General features: G+C 42.9%; 1 protein-coding gene across 3 annotated transcripts in view; it reads right to left on the bottom strand.

The window, feature by feature from the left end:
* The window catches only part of LOC146075337 (prolactin-releasing peptide receptor-like), a 138,095-nt gene extending 123,269 nt beyond the window's left edge, over positions 1–14,826 (bottom strand). For 2 of the 3 annotated variants that reach the window (XR_014473558.1, XM_083184472.1), the window contains exon 1: positions 14,400–14,826. The gene's annotated coding sequence lies outside the window, so the exon portion shown is untranslated. The remainder of the gene's footprint in view (positions 1–14,399) is intronic. The other variant, XM_083184473.1, reaches the window with a different exon arrangement.
* Positions 14,827–17,493: the final 2,667 nt, after the last annotated feature.

Below are 17,493 nucleotides of genomic sequence, written 5' to 3'. Positions count from 1 at the left end.
CTGTACTTGCCTGCCAACCAGAATAGTGCATGGCATGCTCTCTGGAGCCATTCCCCACATTTGCTGAGCATGGACACCACCGCCTTGGTTGTGATCACCTGACTGCACAGAGTCCGGCAACATTAGTCACCTGCTCCGCTTAGCCTGGCGGTGATCAGAGTGCACGATTTAAACTTGCACTGTGACCATGGACAGAGCGATGTGTCTTCACTGGCTCCGGGTTTTTGTTTGCATTCTGCTCCTTATCTAGTCACCTGTCTCCTTCTGATGCCGATATCTGTCTCCTGCATTGCTACTGTTTATAGAATTAAGACTCAGGGCCTGATTCAGAGATGGACGCATACAATATACATACATACATTAATAACAGAATTGCACTGTAGAATAAAACACCTTATATTTGAAGTGCACAGTCTGGAACCTGATTTCCAGAGGATGAGGTGGTCCCCCAACCAGTGGGGCCCACCGGGGATTTCCTTAGTGGGCCAGTCCAATCCTGCCTGGGGCTTAATCTGGCTTACAGCCAAGATTAATTTCTCGCCATTGTTGCTTGTAAACCACTAAATATACCACAGATTCTCAAACTCGGTCCTCAGGACCCCACACAGTGCATATTTTGCAGGTCTCCTCACAGAATCACAAGTAAAATAATTAGTTCCACCTTTGGATCTTTTAATAAGTGTCAATGAGTAATGAATGCACCTGTGCACCTGCTGGGTGACCTGGAAAACATAAAGTGTGCTGGGTCCTGAGGACCGAGTTTGAGAACCCCTGGAATATACCATCGGGGACACTTTTTTATACTTATAAGCCAAGTTAAAAGATAAAAGAATCATTATTATAGTCAGAGTGATATATCCCCTATGCCTAGTATGAGGATCATAGAAAGAGTATTACAACAGGCTCTATAACTGATACAAATATTCTATTTGACAGAGGCAGCATGGATGGTGTAATGGTTAGCATTACTGCCTCACAGCACTGAGGTCATGGGTTCGATCCCTACATGGCTCTAACTGTGCGGAGTTTGTATATTCTCCCCGTGCTTGCGTGGGTTTACTCCGGGTACTCCGGCTTCCTACCACAATCCAAAAATATACAGGTAGGTTAATTGGCTTACAACAAAAAAATTAACCCTAGAATGTCTGTGTGTGCGTGTACATGCGGTAGGGAATATAGATTATAAGCTCCACTGGGGCAGGGACTGATATGAATGTTCAAATATTCTCTGTAAAGCGCTGTGGAATATGTATGCGCTATATAAGAAACTGTAAATAAATAATAAAGGGCGGGATTCTCTAAAATCCGCAGCCCTCTTCGCCGGGCATCGCATTTCTAATGACCGCATATTCTCTAAAATATGCGGTCATTAACGCAAGGGACAGCTCTTGCGGTAAGAGCTGTCCCTTGCGATGCGGTGCCTTTGCTGGACTTCCGGGTCTATGACCCGGGAGTCCGTCTGCGCATGCGCAGACTGACGCGCCGGCCGCAGGGCATGCTGGGAGGGATCCGTGACGGATCCCTCACACACCGCTGCGGTAAGAAGCCCATAGGCTTCTGCAGGGAACCGCCAGCTTTTGCTGGCGATTCCCTCTGCAGCGGTGACACTGCGGAGGGAGGTTAGAGAATACAGAAATGCGGTAAAAACCCAGATAACTGGGTTTTTACTGCATTTCTGTAATAGAGAATCTCGCCCAAAGGCATTAAAAAAACATACTATATGAACAATCACTGCCTCACTACTTTGCAGTAGTTTTTGATACAATGTGATTTATTACCTATGGGTTGTAGGATGGCAGCCCCTTAGCATTAGTGAAGCCAGATGCAGTCCGCTCTCAGCCAATCAGAAGGCTGCCCAGTGTTTTAAACACTTCTGCCGCCACCGCTGCCCCCCACTGCCCGCTAGTGCTACTTCTAGCGCTACACTACAACGCCGCCCTCTGTCCGCACCCGATTTGCCATCTCAAGATGGCATGCAACTTCGGGTGCTGTAAGGGGGTACTTTTTGGACCACAAGATGCGATCGGTTTCGATGGACTTTGCACTTCAATGTTGCATCGAATCCGATCGCATAAGTGTATAGGCAGCATAACTATGATCAAATAAAGCTTCTGGACAAGCCTACTTGCACTTTATTGTTATGATGAACTATCAATAACCATACAGATCATGGTCTACCAATAACCAAATAGTTTATTTCCTGCTAAGGAGATATTTGGCGCTTTTCCACTTTTGTTGTGTGTGTAGGTGTACAGGTAGATCTTATTATTTTTAAAAGTCTTTTGGTACCATTTGAGTGCTGTTGCATTATAAGTGTCAACTCTCCTTGAATTTTATTATTCTTTTATAAACCCCACTGAGGTTTCTTTTTTAGATGGCAGCTGGATTGCATAATTGATTGATCAAGTTGGAATATGCCATATACAATGTTCTCCTCTCTCTTTAGCATCCTTTACTGTAGATGTCATAATCCCGCGTGGTGCATCTTTAGATGCCACCATCATTCGCTCCATCAAAACGTGCACCAACCTTATGGTAGGTGCAGATGTTCCATCTGAGTATGGCCTCCAATGTGAGCGCTTAAGAGTCTGTCTATGCAAGCACTTCAGTGACAGTACTATAGCACGCATCTCTGCGGCACCTCCCAGGAATGCCAGGACACATTTACAGTACGTTTCTGAGACAATGCATTTCAATCACAACTTTGCTTTTGTGCATACACACTGTGTAAGGCCTGCGCAGTAATGGGTATATTTACTACAGTGAATGCTTTCAGAAATGGAGATGAATAATATATATTTAATCTGATTGGTTGCTGAAAACCCCTACTTTAGGAAATATACCCCTAAGAGGTTTTAGGACATTGTGTGCAGCTCAGTTGTGGCGAGCAAGGTGGTGCGGAGCGAGCCATGAGCCCGAGGCGCCGCGAGCAAAGTGAAACCTGTGAGGGCACAATGGTGCTGCTAAGTAGCGGCTAACGTAACTGGTGCAGCGGTGGCCACAAAGATGAGGAAGTACCAAAAAATTCATTTAAAATATCTCTCTTTATTTTCTTAAATTTTCCCCCTAGTTTATCGTTTAGTGGCCCAATGTAATAATTATATAAATGCCATCTGTTTTGTATTTTCTATTGCATTCCTGGATGCATTTTGAGACTAAATTTGCAAATCTGTTTTTCAGATTCAATCTAATCTGATTCACTTTGTAAATATTTTCCTTCATTGCTTGTATATCCATAATTGATTTTCAGTCCCATCTAGTTTTAAAGATTTAGATACTCTATTCTCCCTTATGACCTACAATATTGCCTTATTGAATTAAATGGATTGTATTTTAGACTACGAATGTTTCCAAAGTATGGCATATAACTGTAACTATATTTGTTCTTCAAGCTTTTATTTAAGTCATGTTCTGAGCTGAACTTTGGCATTTCTAAAATTCATTTTTTTGCAGCTACCGTACAAAACATTTGATTGAATCTGAAATAAAATGTTTCCATGTTGTGATGAAATAGACCTGGAAATATCAAACTGTTCCCTAATGCAAAAGATATTGATAAGGCAGGACTCTAGCCAGAAGTGTTTTAAGAGAGGAGGAGGCCTGTGTGCAGCCTCTACAGCTGGGCCCCCTCCTCTCTGCCGGGAGCGCTGCAGAAGTCTTAGTATTATTATTAGTATTATTATTATTATTATTATAATTTTATTTATAAGGCGCCACAAGTGTTTTGCGGCGCCGTACAAAGGAACAGTACAGGGAGACAAAACTCAGCATAACATTGAATAAATATCAAAAATAGAGTACAAATAAAGAGCGCTACAGTTCAGTACACATTACAGCTTAAATATAAGTAGTGAGGACTCAATCAACATACAACTAGAGGCTTGAGGACAATGATGGAGATGAGTATGCAGACGAAGATGGTCACTGAGTGAGTATAGGAGAGCTGTGAGTGAAATGTGAAGAGAAGAGGGCTTTAACAACAGGAGGGAAGAGGGCCCTGCTCGGAGGAGCTTACAATCTATTAGTAGAGTGCACAGACCCTACTGTGCATGTGCAGGTCTTCGGAAAAATGTTGTGGCGGCCATTTTTTCTGCATTTTCTGTAGTAGCAGCAAAACGGTGCTGTAGGGTCTTAACACTAAAGCACTCAGATCCTTCTGCGCATGCCCAGATTACCAGAAAGATGCCATGTCGGCCATTTTTCCAGGGATTTCAGCTGCACTAAGGCATAGTGAACCCATTATAAAATTAAATGCGCCACTAACCCTAGCATATATGGTATCCTGGGATATAAAGATCAGCATAATCGAAAATCTGTTCAGATCAATAGGTACAAAGAGGAATAAAGGATGGATCAGGACACAATAGTAAAATATTGATGTATGTAAGTGAATGTAGACCAAGCCTATATAACCAGGTCCTATTATACGGTAACTCTCCACATAGTGGCTCTATAGGTTTATTGTACTTTGGCCCTTATTCAGATCTGATCGCAGTACAAATTTGTTCTCAAAATAGGCAAAACAAAGTGCACTGTAGGTGGGGCAGATGTAACAAGCACACTCAAGCAATGCACCCCTGGGACCGTAGATGCCACTGAAGAGAATCATGAAGGCCACCGTGGAGGGGACAAGGTAAGTATACACAAAAGGGGCGGTGGTGGTGGTGGTGGGGGAAACAAACAAAAAAAACAAAAATATTCTGAAAAACCACAGTTTTCGGGATATATTTCGGTTTTTGGAATACACAGATAAGGGAGTCCCGACCTGTAATACATTTAAACACAGAACCAGGCATGTTTTGCATTTAGATTTTTTGTTAGTATAAACCCAGAACCACAGAATCGTAAATATACCATTTTGTCTTTCTCTGTTTCATTTACAGGTGTCCTGTTTATGTAACAGTGATATAAATGAAAGAGTAGTCATCTAGAGTCCTATGGCACGGCACCACACCAGAAATGTTTTGCAGCCTCTACTCCCCCTAAATCAATATGTTGATACAAGATTATTGACTAGAATAAGGGGAACTACTGGGATACAGAGCCTCTTAAGATCTGTAACAGACCTCTTGTATTTGTTCTGCTTTTCTGGCCACTAGTGGGAACATGTAGACAAACAAAAATGTACTGCAAATCTTTTAAACCTTTTTTATTTCTAAAGTCAGCTCAGGCTTAAACACAAAAAAATATATAGCTGGCTGAACAGTCAGAGACATTACTCTCTAGTAAATATCTGTATTGTCAAACAGCAGCAACACATATATTAACTGCCAATCTAACATGGATTTGTGATGGATAGGAACATTCTGGTCTAGAGAATACAGGCCAATATGTGCGGGGAATAATAAATGATATTATTGTTATTTATATATATATATATATATATATATAGAGAGAGAGAGAGAGAGAGAGAGAGAGAGAGAGAGAGAGAAAGGTGGGCACTGGCACTCACTACATTATACATTGGCATGAGTCTGCATGTTTTTTCCACCGTTTACACGTTGTTTTATATATATATATATATATATATATATATAGAAAAAGAGATAACCCTTTCACTGCGCTGAAATGGTAGGCCGCACCTCTACAAGTCCCCCCTGTTAGTGGGGGAAGGAGAACGATGGATGCAACAAAGATATATAGTGCGCCTTTGTGTGTGTCACCACCACCACCATAAGACAGGTGTATATTTGACACTTTTTTCGTAATTTTATACAATTTATTAAAATAAAACAATTTTTCAGCAATATTTCATTCTTATGCAGTCATATTTTCCATCATTCCAATAACCCGACGCATTTCGTCACTTGGACTTCATCAGGGGTATAACAAAAAATGACTCTAGGTGGTAAGAAACAAAAAATTGGCTTAAATATCTAGTACTTTTATCACGTTTATAGATTCTTTGTTTTATATGTAATGATATACATACCAATAGAAATAAGCTTTCAGCTTAAAAAAGACTGGTTCTTCCTTAGTTCTTGAACCGACTTAGGTATTTTAAAAATCTGCAATAATTATATAGTAACATATTTAACATATTTAATTATGTAAATATGTTACTATATAATTATTGCAGATTTTTAAAATACCTAAGTCGGTTCAAGAACTAAGGAAGAACCAGTCTTTTTTAAGCTGAAAGCTTATTTCTATTGGTATGTATATCATTACATATAAAACAAAGAATCTATAAACGTGATAAAAGTACTAGATATTTAAGCCAATTTTTTGTTTCTTACCACCTAGAGTCATTTTTTGTTATACCCCTGATGAAGTCCAAGTGACGAAACGTGTCGGGTTATTGGAATGATGGAAAATATGACTGCATAAGAATGAAATATTGCTGAAAAATTGTTTTATTTATTTTAATAAATTGTATAAAATTACGAAAAAAGTGTCAAATATACACCTGTCTTATGGTGGTGACACACACAAAGGCACACTCTATATCTTTGTTGCATATATATTTATATATATATATATATATATATATATATATATATATATATATATATATATACAGTGGTCGAAGTGGGCCGGTATACAACCATGTGGTATACCAGCACTTCGCCACGGACTGCTTTTTTTTTTTGTAAGGAGAAGCAGTTAGGGCAGTGGTTCCCGAACTGTGCGCCGCAGCTCCTTGGGGTGCTGTGACGGGAGCCGCGGCACCAGAGTCCCTACAGGCAACACAGGGAGTGAGAGCCACACGGGGAGTGAGAGCAGCTGCCGTCAGTGAGTGACAGGCAGTTGCTGTTAGCGTGCACCGGGCGGGCGCGGGGGCCTGCCTGCGCTCACTCCCTAGAGATTGGCTCCCTGGGGGTGTCAATCAATTGTGCAGCCACTGCATAGTGTGCATGGGCTGACTGGACTGTCTTCCGGGGCTCCCTGCCAGGAGGCACGGGACAAAACGGATCTTGAAGGCTGCTGTTGAAGGCTGGTGAGTGACAGCACATATGGGGGGACACATGATATAGGAGCCATTCTTGGTTTTAAATCCTGACATCCGTAACTTGGCAGGTAATCTGTGGGGGCATGTGTATCTGGCACTGGGGCGGCATATCTGGCACTGGGGCGGCATATCTGGCATATGGGTCACCAGTACCAGATAGTATAAGGGTTTTTACTAAGGGTTTCTACTAATGTGTATAAAGGTTATATGGTGAGATATATATATGTATATATATGTATATATACAGTGGGAGCCACTGCCATCTATGTCCATAATAGGATTAAGTGAGTAATTGGATTACTCTGCTAATCCCCTACTCTATTGTTCTACATATTGTATTGCAGCTGAGAACAATAGAATAGCCATGGTGAGCCATGGCCAAAGGAACAAAGATGAAACTGGCTCCTACTATAGGAGACGGAATGAACCGGCACTCACTTGTAAATGACAGATGCCCCAGGTGCCTTCAGTGAGAATAAGGACAGCCGTTAGAAGGAGACTGCGTCACTCCTCTCACCGGAGAACACTGGCCCTGACAGATCACTCAGCACGCAGCGCTGACACATTGCTGTGTGCTGAGTGATCTTGCTGAGTGTTCTGAGTGATCTAGCATCGCTCAGAACTCTCAGAAAATCTCCTGCGTGTGTAGGCCCCTTAAGGCGAAATGCATTGGCCAGTTATCTTGTCAGATTTCTGATGGATGTGTGTGGTGGGTCTTTCTATGTTCCGTTAGACCTAAAACATCCATACCAGCCATTCTAAGAGTGTTTTACCAATTTGGTTAATTTAAGATAAGTCTTATTTTATTTAGCAAATACTGTAGTACAGGCCTTACGCACATTCCTTTTTTTTTTTTTGCTTTCTATGTTATACATTATTGCAACTTATTTAACTTATTTATTTTGTTTTATATAAGTGCTAATATTCAAAAATGCTTTTTTGAATTTGACCACATGTGCTATTGCCATCATCAGTATTGGAGAACAGCTGGTGGGACAGGTATAACTGTTGCCCATTGTAAATAAGAGAAGGGTAGCCATCAGGGGGAGACTGTGGGAACTCCAGTCCTGGTCTTAGACAGAAAGGGTGCCCAGAACTGGAGTCTATAAAGTATAATTTGTCATTAGCAAAGCTCACATTTCCTACAATGTAGATGTTGAGTAGTGCTACAAACACAGGTCTCACCAAGCACACCGGGTGTTCAAGAAAGGGAGGGGGCTTCACAATTTCTAATGGCAGTCCTGAATAAGATTAAGATACATTCACAAAGCTTCACAGGTGAGTCCATCAGTCGTCGTAACACCATTGCATCCTGTAGGGTTTGAAAGAATTTGATCATTTTGATAATCAAACCCCAGCATCAAAACTCTCAGAACTTCTGTTTTTGCCGTTTTCCTAAACACAGATTATCATTACTTTCTATTATTCAGCAATGCAGTGCAGCACTACTATGTGCTCTGGGCTGGCCCCACTGCTCCCTTTCTCACATGAATAGTTTTCTGGAGAGAGAATGCTTAGAATTGGGCACTAAAGACATTCTGGGAGTCTCTCTAAGCTGCACACTGTCGTGCCATACTCCCTACAGGCCAAATAAGATGCCACTTGGACAGTAACAATAACAACTTCCCTGCCATGTGCTCTGTGTGATAGCGTTACTCGCCAAATTCTATTTACAGCCCTGTTTTCTGCATATACTTGATAAAATGGATGAAGCATTTAATTTGTCTAATTTTGTTAGAGGGCCTTTTTTTAAATTAGCATTTTTGAGAGCGTCTAATTAGTACTAATTAAGCAAAACATACTGCAGGTAAATTATGTAAAGTCCATTTCAAGACTAACTAATGCAGTTTGTAAGCCCCAGACATAAAATTTGTTTATTTTCATGTGCTATTTTTTTTGTTGCGTTTCCTCCTGTAAAACACATTTGGGATTAATCACTTGTATTACTACACCACATCATTTTCTACAGAATACAAATTGTGGCTTGTTAAAAGCCTATTTGGCAGGGTCCGCTGGTGCAGGTTTTAACCATGTGCTTTGATCTCAAATGACAAAGTACTGAAATCTTTTTATTAATACTTTTCAAAGAGTTTCTCTAATAGAAACATACTTCCTTGATGTTTATAAAGAGACTGAATCTATATTTAAATAATTTTCGGCGATAACTAGAAAGATCCTGCAGTTTGTAGGTGCCTGTTGCATATCAATTCGGCAGTCAGGGATGATTGTATATGTGAGAAGAAGGAGAGATGGAGCAGAAGAAGCGAAGGGTTGTGGATATTACTATAATTCAGATAGGTGCTTAGTGCCGGCATTAGCAAAATACATTCCGCAGGCTGTATGGGGACTACCAGGCAATTGGATTAGTTGCCTCTTATCCATTCCATTCTTGTATGTGGTACACCGAGTACTTATCAACACAACAGTGTTGCTAAGGATCAGCGCTGTTACCTGCATGCTACATGCACCTTTATTATGCACTTCCAATGAATTCTGTCACGCGTGGATCAGATGTAAGGGAATTTTTAGAGGGGAATCTAATTAGCTTTGGGGTTTACCCATCATCTATTTATGACCAAAAATCCTCGTGGCTAATTAAATAGCCTTTTTCCGATGCCCACTGATTCCACGTAAACTGTGGAATGAATGTTATTTTTTTCTTTCATGCAACCGTATTTAGATTTTTTTTCCAGCGAATTTATGAAGCTGCAAGATTTACTCCATATGCAGGGAATTGCACGTGAGGTTTATATAGCTTATTCAATACCATAATCATGGATTCAGGTTTCCAATATAAAGCAATTTCATCGTCATGCAATGTAGGAAATATACTAAGAATAAGAATACGAATTGTGGTATATTTGGCATAGTAATGCCAAAAATAGGAATACGCCTAAAATATTCCAATTTATTAATATGAACATGATTATTTTAGCCGTATTTGGCTAAGTAAATGTCTCCCAATGTGTGCCATTATGGGGGACATTTACCAAAATGGATTCGTAGAAAAAAGGTGTATTCGTAGGGAGAAATACACCTTTTTTTTACGAATTTGTATTTTCGGGATTTACAATCCCAAAAATACAACAATTCGTATTCCTAAAGATGGAACATTCATATTTGTATTTACAAATACGAATGTCTACACCATCGATAGGATACGACAGAAATCACCATTCAAAAGAATGGTGGTTTCTGATTTACTAAGCAGCCGTACTGATAATACGGCTGCTTAGTGGTGTAAAACAGGCATGCAAATACGACAGGAAAATAGAACACCATTTTCCTGTTCTATTTGCTTTAAGCCTGCACGGATCAGTCAGATCCGTGCAGGCTTCAGTGTAAAAAAATAGAAAAATTAAATAAATAAAAAAACGGCGTGGGGTCCCCCCCACAGCCGAAACCAGCACCAGGCTGACAGAGCCTGGAGCCGGTAATTAAAAATCAGGGAACCCGACAAATAGGGGTTCCCTGATTTTTAACAACCAGCCCCAGGCTGGGGCTGGGGCTGGTTCCCAAAATACGGGGGACAAAATGACTAGGGGTCCCCCGTATTTTAAGAACCAGCCCCAGGCAAAACCAGCCAGCAGGGTAATGCCACAGCCGGGGGGAGACTTTTTATACAAGTCCCCCCGGCCAAAGCATTAACCCTACCGACCAGTCAGCCTGGCCAGGGGCCCTGGGGGAGTGGGGACCCCCCCAATAAAGGGGTCCCCCCCTCCAGGACTTACCTGACCAGGCTGAAGCCTGGTGCTGTCCTCGATGCCCCTGGGCGGTGGGCATCGAGCTGATAGTGGTGTAAAAAATAGAACAAACTATTGTTTTTTACTGTGGCACTACAAGTGCCAGCAAGCCTCCCCAGCAAGCTGGGACTTGGAGAACCACAAGTCTCAGCCTGCTGGGCATTAAAGGGCCCGCTGGGTCTTGTAGTGCCACAGTAAAAAAAATAGTTAAATAAAACACACTGACACCCATTTTAAATAAAAGTTTAATACACACATTACACACATACTGATACTTACCTATCTTGATCCCGTTGGTAGGTCGCTGGCTCCGGTGTCGGCGGCTCCGTGTCGGCGGCTCCTGTCGGCGGCTCCGGGGACGGCGTCCTGTCCGAGGATAATCCATGTTGGACCTGTGGAAGGAAATCCTACTCACCCAGGTCCTGCATGGATGGTCTTCTTTCTTCATCTGTCGACATCCAGGTCTTCTGGCAGCTGCTGACGACTTCCAGCAGCTGTCGGCATCTCCCGCGACGCTCCCCGGCTTTCAGAGACGGAGAGATCCTTCCTCTTCGGCGTCTGGGCTCAGAATGAATTCTGGCCAATCAGGAGCCGCCTAGCTATATACTATATAGTACAGATCTGTACTATATCTGGTCTAAATTTGTACATGCAGTGGCGTAAGTTCATAGGAGGCGCCCGGAGGCGGTATAACTAGTGGTGCCCCCCCCCCAACCCCCTCCACACCCCACCCCACCCCACATCTATCATACTGTATATGCCATCATTTTTTTTATTATATTTGTTACACACACACATATATATATATATATATATATATATACACACCCACACACTATATATATATATATATATATATACATGTGTATATAGATGTACATGATATATACACACACATATATATATTTCATGCATAATCTAAAAGAGTTAGCCAGTCTTACTTGTGCTGATAGCCTGATACTGAGAGTGGGTCCCGGCCGTGCTTCAGAGGTCCCGCCTCCTTCCTCTGGGCAGCCTGCGGTGCACACCAGCCAATAATATCATTGGACAGCTGAGCCGTCGCTCAGCTGTCCTGGGCAGCTCTGCAGCAGGCCACTGACGTGACGTGAGCTGTCAGTGTGCACTGTGACTGCAGTAGGGAGGGCAGCGCAGCGCAGCGCAGCACAGATGATCAGATCTGTTATAGAGATCTGCAGCAAGTGGCAGCCGTAGGGGGGCCATTTCAGAGCAGTGGGGGGGGGGGGGGCGGGGGGTATGGCAGCGGCCGGTTTCTTGCTGCGGTGGCGGCCAGGGACTCATAATTGTGTTTGCTCTCTAGCCTCTCTGTGCCCCCCCCTGATGGCTAACGCCCGGCGGCAAAAGTCTACATTGCCTCCGGGAGTTACGCCACTGTGTACATGCAATTTGATCCTGATTTTCTCTGAATCAATCGGGATTGAATAGAAAGTAAATTGCACTGTGTGTACGGGGTTTAAGTGTCAAAACCTAATCCCACCCTCCCCCCACAGTCTAACCATAAACTTCCCCACTTTGCGACCTATCCCTAATTCCCCACTAGTTATTAAACCTAAAATCCCCCTTACCCAGCCGGGTTTGATAAGAAATCCCGGTACTTATGTATTATCTGGGCTCCCATGTTAAATGTACCCAATTTTTTCATACCCCTACTATCCAACTACGCATGGAGTTGATTTTATATAGTGTATAAATGGGAGCCCAGATATTACATAAGTACCGAAATCCCGGCATTCAAAATACCGACGCCGGAACCCCGACCGCCGAAGTCCCGACAAGGGGGGCGGGGGGTTGGGGACGTGGATCGCCCACCCCCCTTGTGGGCTCGTTGAGCTTGCGACGCAGCGGGCACACTAATTTAGTCTCCCTCTATGGGTGTCGTGGACACCCACAGAGGGAGAAAGTGTCGGGATTTCGGCGGTCGGGATTCCGGCCTCAGGATTTTGAACGCCGGGATTCCGACCGCTGAGATTATAACTGCATCCCACCCAGCCTTATCCCATTCGATGATTTGACACTAGTCACAATGCCAGTGTTGGTATAGTGGTAGTGGACGCCCGGATGATGACCACTTCCTTTCTGCTGATGACCACTTCCTTTCTGCTGATGACCACTTCCTTTCTGCTGATGACCACTTCCTTTCTGCTGATGACTACTTCCTTTCTCTTCTAACTCTTATTTTTTAATTTGATAAATTAATATTTTTTCCCTTTGATAAACAGCTGCAGTTACAGTATGCTGTTCATTAAAAAAAAAAACAATGACTGCTACTAAGTGTAGATAAATTGGTATATATATATATATACAGTATATATATATATATATATATATTAACAAAGAATGCATTTATCAAAGCTTACTGAGAGATAAAATTCCAACCCATCAGCTCGTAATTGTTACTTTTCAAATATAGCCTGTAAATTGTAAGGCAGAAGCTGGTTTACTGGCATTTTATCTCTCACAAATTTATCATTTTTCCTGCTTTGATAAATACCCAAATGTGTGTATTTTATTTTTTAACATTTACAAAACCTACTTTACTTCAGTGATAGTGCCTTAACTCGACAGAGAATGAATACTTGCTGCTTTCTTTAACAAATGGGAGTTGATGTAATCATGGATGTAGAAATATAATGGACTAGATTAGTGAAATAACCCCACAATCTTCCTGTCTAGCATACAATATATTTGTAGTGTTGTTGTCTGTAAACTGTGAAGTTTGAATGCTGCTGAATTATACAGCTGCAAATAAGGATACATATGGGTGCGTAGGTGCAGTCATTGTACCTAAGACCATGTGCATTGTTTATGATTACAAACATCTGCATAAACCAGGCATTTTCTACCAAGCATCTAAGCCACAATCATATCATGATCACTACCAGTCCGTCATGCATTTTCATTTCACACTCCTAATAAATCTTGAGTTGTTGTCCATGTCATGCAAACAGAAATGGGACTATGTAAAAACCGGAACTGGACAAGACCCCGGATCGCAGGACCGGACATCAAAATCTGCATTACGGAGCTTGTGGTGTCCCGTCCGGGGGGTTTCTTGTCCGGGGGATGCCTGTGATAGCTGTCACCAGGGACATGGGGAAGGGGAGATTACAGCCTCCCCGTGTGGTCAGGTTGTTGCTACATGCCCCGAACATACAAGGAGGCTTTATTACCCCCCTTCTTCCCTCCCTGGTGACAGCCATCACGTGAAGCTCCCCCCTGGACAGGACACACCCGGACCGGACACTACAAGCTCCGGAATGCAGAGTTTGATATCCGGTCCGGCGGTCTGGGGTCTTGTCCTGGTCCGGTTTTTACCCATACCCTACCAAAATAGAAAGGATGAAAAACTTGTTACTGTGAATATAATCACTATCAAATTGTGAAAGGTTAGCATCATGCATTTTGGAAACTATGCTTATAGTTGAAAATAGTTATTAGGGTTTTTTATCATGCAAAAGTGCAAATCTAAAGATGAGGAACCTCACTGGGGATCCGGTGTCTCTATCTTCTGTCTGTAAGGATTATAGGAACCTGGTGCACTCACAAGAATACAGTAAGACAAAACGCAGACAGCATGCACAACTCAGCCAATTAAGATTTCGCTGGTACCCTAATATTTGCATATAGGTTTAGGAAGTTTGTTTTCAGCAGATCTTTACAGTTGATCAAAATAAAACCTTACTTACATATACTGTATGTGAGATCGGATCAGTCTATAGAGAAGAGATCCAACAGTTTTATCTCTCTGCTGGATTCAGAGGCATCCATACATTAGAGTTCAAGTCCATCAATAGTCCTTTTAACCTCTGGATTCCTGGAAGTAGATCCTCTCACCTGTGATACATGATGGAGAATGACTGTAGATCCTGTATTCCATCCAGAGCATAAGAGGCAGTGAGAGCTGAAGGGAAAGAGTATGCAACTGACTAGAGAGCGCAGAGAATGAACTGTTCTATTATAGAGCGGGTTAAATAGCTAGCAGTGGCTGAAGTGCAGTGCTCAGTATATAGGTGTCTGTCTCGCTACTGGTCCTGCTCTCGCTGCTGTTGAACAGTTTTCAGAAGCTGAGAGTGATGTGCAGCATACAGAAATACAAGTTTGTGTGTGTGCAGTTTTATTCTGCCTGCAAGTCCCTCCCAAAGACCTGATGGCTGTATGGGACAATTAAAGAGTTAATGCATTAAACCCCAGTGGTTGTATTGTGCTGATGAGCTCGTGGGAAGAGATGTTGCAGTGAACAATAAGTGTTGCATTAATTATTGGGTTTACTGGAAGTGAGCAGATAGAGAGCAGATAGTTCAGTAATGAAGTACTTACCTGTTTAAGGAGAGGACTAGAGAGCCACAAGTGAACATTTATTAAGGAAAAACATGACATCCTACTGTAGCACACTCTGTGCTGCTGCTGTCCTGCTCTTTGCATCTCCAGTCTTCTGCCAGCAACAGGTCATTTGATTGGACCACAGTAAAATGCTAATTTGGTTGCCGACTGAAGTTACTACTTAGTTGTAATAGTAAAAGCCATTTTTTTTAAATATAAATATTCTTTATTAGTTATTCAATATTTTTTAGGGTCATTTTAACAATATAAAGCTTGGCATCAAATCACATTCAAATAAACTGCAATTTCTGAATTTTTTTAGCATTTGCATGTTTGTATTATAATTGATTCATTAATGATATATATATATATAAATATATATATATATATATATATATATATATATATATATGTATGTATCCCAGCAGGCGGCACTCAGAGACGAAATAAGTGTTTAAACCATCAAAGGTTTATTGTGAACCAAAGGCAACGTTTCGGGGATAATCCCCTTTTTCAAGCCAAAGCCTCTAGCTATGCCCCAGCCCCCCTGGCTACGGGAATAGACGCTGTGTGCATGCACACAGCGTTTATTCACCACTGCTCAGCAGCTGACAGTTGGGACTCCCAAAAGCCCCCCTCCCCAGCTGTGGGACACTGCCGGCGGCGAGAGGGACGCAGGAACATCCCCGAAAACCGGGACGTTCCCGCGTTAATCGGGACTGTTGGAAGGTATGCCTTCCTTAGTTAAGCAAAACCAAACCCTCCAATAACTGCTGGCATCGCTGCTAACAGGATAGCCCCCCGGGCAATGTTCCCTCTAATTTTACGAAGGCTGTGTGCGGCAAAAGATTTTGGCTGTGCAACTTTGGAAGGAAATTTAAATTTTTGTGCGTCACTTATGGAAAATGACATTCAGCATTTGTGTTAACTTTACATCAAAATGATATTAAACATTTAAACATTCAAAACACAGCACACAATGTAGTTAATGGGTGAAACACACATTAATTGAGTCCACAACTGCAAAAAGGGACCACTGCTGCTTTGTGCGCTCTGTTGTAATGTCTGTGCGCACGCTCGTCGAGTTGTGTGCGCGCGCACGTGCCCACAGCTTAGAGGGAACACTGCCCCCGGGGTGCTAATTAGTGGTAATTTAACTCTGCTGATTGCATTTCTGACTAAAACACTGTGATACAGTTACCCATTGAAGGTTTCGTAGCATTGAGGGCCAGATGTATCAAGCTTCAAAAAGTAATAAAACAGAGAGTGATAAACAGCCAGCCAATCAGCTCCTACGTGTCAAGTTACAGGCTGGGTTTGAAAAATAACAGGTAGGATCTGATTGGTTGGCTGTTTTTCACTCTCCATTTTATCACTTTTGCAGCTTGATACATCTGGCCGTAAGGAGGTTATTCTGGTCCACACGCAATGCTGTGAATTTTGCAGCGTTGCATGTGGATTAAACGCAGCTCGCCGCTCGCTTAGCTGTCCAGTTTGAACAGTGGTGCTGTCACACGCAGCCGCGGTGGTGCGCGGCGGGCATACTACTCACCCGTCCGCGCCCGCCGTCGGCTAGCGTGTAGTGGTCTCCAGGTCAGCGGCAGCAGGCAGCGGCAGTCTGGTGGGCAGCAGGCAGCGTGGGACGCCGGCAAGTGTAGCGGTGTGTGCTGTAGGGGTGCCGGGAGGCCGGCGCCGCCATCTTGGTTAAGGGCAAATAGCAGATTGGCTCATGTCTGAGGTTTCCACCCATACTGACCTGACAGCCAATGGCAGCCGCCCTCTAGGGATATAGGGGATCTGCCTAGGCCTGTTCAGTGTCAGTACAAAGAGTCTCCAGAGGCGTTCACAGCTCCCAGCTGACTCCGGCTCTCTGACTCACCTCTCCTGACTTGGTGCCTTGCTTCCAGTGCTCTGTGGTTGATCCAGGTCCTGCTTAACCCCATCGCTGCCAGTTCTCTCCACAGTCTGGTTCCTGCCTGCATCCCTGAGCTCCCTGGCCTCGCTCTTCAAGTCTTCTGCTTCCAAGCAAATTCTTCATTCTTCAGTCATCATCCATCTTCTTTCAGTCTTCAAGGATCCTTCATACCATCAAGTACATTCTCTTTCCGGATCCTCTCATTCTTCAAGACCCTAGCCTGCCGTCCTCAGTGCCTTGAACTGTCATTATTTAAATGAACTTTTCTTCTTTCAAAGTGCCGTGCTGGCTCAATTATTATTTACCATTAACTGCCACTTAAAGAAAGTATTCAAGTGTGTATTGTTCCATTTATGAATTCTATTATTAAACCTGCACGATTTAATCCTTCCTCCTCTGGTCCGTCTCCGGTTGCTACACACCACACGACTTCATCCAGCCCTTCAGTCGTGACAGTTTGTACTGACCCGATGGAGTCGGGTGAAGAACAGGCTTCCATGGCGGACGCATTTCACAGCATCGTGGCTCGTCTGGAGCAAGTAGAG

The sequence above is a fragment of the Crinia signifera genome, chromosome 4 (genome assembly GCF_055691185.1).
Source record: "Crinia signifera chromosome 4, ASM5569118v1, whole genome shotgun sequence".
Lineage (NCBI taxonomy): Eukaryota > Metazoa > Chordata > Amphibia > Anura > Myobatrachidae > Crinia > Crinia signifera.
Note: the sequence above shows the minus strand (reverse complement) of the source record. Positions and strands in the feature narration are given on the sequence as shown.